This window comes from Hemitrygon akajei, chromosome 20 (genome assembly GCF_048418815.1).
Source record: "Hemitrygon akajei chromosome 20, sHemAka1.3, whole genome shotgun sequence".
In the NCBI taxonomy this organism is placed as follows: Eukaryota; Metazoa; Chordata; class Chondrichthyes; order Myliobatiformes; family Dasyatidae; genus Hemitrygon; species Hemitrygon akajei.
The window spans coordinates 5,299,622-5,303,276 of record NC_133143.1 but is presented as its reverse complement, the minus strand read 5'-3'; positions in this window follow the sequence as shown (position 1 = coordinate 5,303,276).

The following is a 3,655-nucleotide window of genomic DNA, read 5'->3' as shown; positions in this document are numbered from 1 at the left end:
TTCTAAGTGTCTCTGGAAAACGTGTTCCCGAAAATCTCCGGGAACCCCGCCAATCCCCCCGTACAGAAATTGCATGTGTCAAGTCGGCGGGATGCCTGCCGGAAGTCCTGCCGGGCAGGTCGCACCTTGGCCCCGCCAGGCGGGGCAAATGCGACCTTCATAGCGCTCTCCGGGCTTAACTCGTTAACCGGCGCCGCGAGTGACCGTACAACAATGACATGTGTCAAACCGGCGGTAAGACGCCCGGAGCTCATGCCGGCCTCGTCGAACCTCGGGCCCGCCCGACGGGGTGGATCCGACCTTCACAGACTTCCGCCATCAATTGGTTAACCGGCGTGGCGCCGTGACCACGCGCCTCTGTCGGCGGTCGGCCCTCCGGTAGTGCCGCCGTGCAACGGCCCCTTCGGCCGGCAGCAGGGCCCCGAAGCAGGCTTCATTCCGACTTCCGAGTTGGGACTTAGAATAATTTCGACTTCTGCCAAGCTCTCGGATCGGCGGTGGGACCTCCGGTAGTCCCACCGAAAATGCCGCCCCTCGGCCGGCACGGCCCTCCGAATACGTCCCCTCACGGCTCCCCGCCGCGGGACTTTGTCAGATTTTCAATTGGGCCATAGCCCTATTTTTGGCGGAGGGACCCCCGGTAGTCCCACCGAAAATGCCGCCCCTCGGCCGGCACGGCCCTCCGAATACGTCCCCTCACGGCTCCCCGCCGCGGGACTTTGTCAGAAAATCATTCGGGCAAAGTTTCGATTCGGCGGCCCGAGCACCGGTAGTCAGCCCGTATATGCTGCCCCTCGGTCGGCATGGGCCTGCGGATACGTCCCGCTGACTGACTTCCGACATTGGGAATTTGTCCGAAAATCCATACGGGCAACCTTCGGAAGCGTGCGGAAATGCCGCCGCGCGGCCCGGGTTAACGAAGTGGGGAGGCCCGTGACACCCGTCGACCACTCCTAGGTGGTCGTGAAAAACGCCTCCCCATAAATCTCCGGGAACCCCGCCAATCCCCCCGTACAGAAATTGCATGTGTCAAAGGGGCGGCCGAATCTGACCCCGGCGGCCGAGCCTCTGGAACTCCTGCCCGGCTACGACCGGCAAATCCGCCCCGCATCCAGACTTCCGGAGCGGACTCAGTTAACGAATTGCCACCGGACAAATGGTTAACCGGCAGGTCTCGGACGGCTGGTTAGCCATGCCGACCACGGCCGTTCGGTGGAACAAGTTAACGATCCCCAGGCGGGCAATCGGGTTGACCGACCGGGCCCTGGCAAATCGTTAACCAACGTCGGCGAGACAAATCGTTAACCAGCCCGGCCGGGACAAGTCGTTAACCGGCCCCGGATGGGAATTTCGTTCACCGTCCTGACAATCCGATGAGCAGGCAGACCCAGACCAAGACTTTAACCAGCAGGCCGGCCCGGACAGTTCTTCCGGTCGCCCGCTCGTGACAATTGGTTAACCGACCTGGCCCTGGCAAATCGTTAACCAACGTCGGCGAGACAAATCGTTAACCAGCCCGGCCGGGACAAGTCGTTAACCGGCCCCGAATGGGAATTTCGTTCACCGTCCTGACAATCCGATGAGCAGGCAGACCCAGACCAAGACCTTAACCAGCAGGCCGGCCCGGACAGATCTTCGGATCGCCCGCTCGAGACAATTGGTTAACCGACCTGGCCCTGGCAAATCGTTAACCAGCCCGACCGGGACAAGTCGTTAACCGGCCCCGGATGGGAAATTCGTTCACCGTCCTGACAATCCGATGAGCAGGCAGACCCAGACCAAGACTTTAACCAGCAGGCCGGCCCGGACAGTTCTTCGGGTCGCCCGCTCGAGACAATTGGTTAACCGACCTGGCCCTGGCAAATCGTTAACCAACGTCGGCGAGACAAATCGTTAACCAGCCCGGCCGGGACAAGTCGTTAACCGGCCCCGAATGGGAATTTCGTTCACCGTCCTGACAATCCGATGAGCAGGCAGACCCAGACCAAGACTTTAACCAGCAGGCCGGCCCGGACAGTTCTTCGGGTCGCCCGCTCGAGACAATTGGTTAACCGACCTGGCCCTGGCAAATCGTTAACCAACGTCGGCGAGACAAATCGTTAACCAGCCCGGCCGGGACAAGTCGTTAACCGGCCCCGAATGGGAATTTCGTTCACCGTCCTGACAATCCGATGAGCAGGCAGACCCAGACAAAGACCGTAACCAGCAGGCCGGCCCGGACAGTTCTTCGGATCGCCCGCTCGAGACAATTGGTTAACCGACCTGGCCCTGGCAAATCGTTAACCAGCCCGACCGGGACAAGTCGTTAACCGGCCCCGGATGGGAAATTCGTTCACCGTCCTGACAATCCGATGAGCAGGCAGACCCAGACCAAGACTTTAACCAGCAGGCCGGCCCGGACAGTTCTTCGGGTCGCCCGCTCGTGACAATTGGTTAACCGACCTGGCCCTGGCAAATCGTTAACCAACGTCGGCGAGACAAATCGTTAACCAGCCCGGCCGGGACAAGTCGTTAACCGGCCCCGAATGGGAATTTCGTTCACCGTCCTGACAATCCGATGAGCAGGCAGACCCAGACCAAGACCTTAACCAGCAGGCCGGCCCGGACAGATCTTCGGATCGCCCGCTCGAGACAATTGGTTAACCGACCTGGCCCTGGCAAATCGTTAACCAGCCCGACCGGGACAAGTCGTTAACCGGCCCCGGATGGGAAATTCGTTCACCGTCCTGACAATCCGATGAGCAGGCAGACCCAGACCAAGACTTTAACCAGCAGGCCGGCCCGGACAGTTCTTCGGGTCGCCCGCTCGAGACAATTGGTTAACCGACCTGGCCCTGGCAAATCGTTAACCAACGTCGGCGAGACAAATCGTTAACCAGCCCGGCCGGGACAAGTCGTTAACCGGCCCCGAATGGGAATTTCGTTCACCGTCCTGACAATCCGATGAGCAGGCAGACCCAGACCAAGACTTTAACCAGCAGGCCGGCCCGGACAGTTCTTCGGGTCGCCCGCTCGAGACAATTGGTTAACCGACCTGGCCCTGGCAAATCGTTAACCAACGTCGGCGAGACAAATCGTTAACCAGCCCGGCCGGGACAAGTCGTTAACCGGCCCCGAATGGGAATTTCGTTCACCGTCCTGACAATCCGATGAGCAGGCAGACCCAGACAAAGACCGTAACCAGCAGGCCGGCCCGGACAGTTCTTCGGATCGCCCGCTCGAGACAATTGGTTAACCGACCTGGCCCTGGCAAATCGTTAACCAGCCCGACCGGGACAAGTCGTTAACCGGCCCCGGATGGGAAATTCGTTCACCGTCCTGACAATCCGATGAGCAGGCAGACCCAGACCAAGACTTTAACCAGCAGGCCGGCCCGGACAGTTCTTCGGGTCGCCCGCTCGAGACAATTGGTTAACCGACCTGGCCCTGGCAAATCGTTAACCAACGTCGGCGAGACAAATCGTTAACCAGCCCGGCCGGGACAAGTCGTTAACCGGCCCCGAATGGGAATTTCGTTCACCGTCCTGACAATCCGATGAGCAGGCAGACCCAGACAAAGACCGTAACCAGCAGGCCGGCCCGGACAGTTCTTCGGATCGCCCGCTCGAGACAATTGGTTAACCGACCTGGCCCTGGCAAATCGTTAACCAGCCCG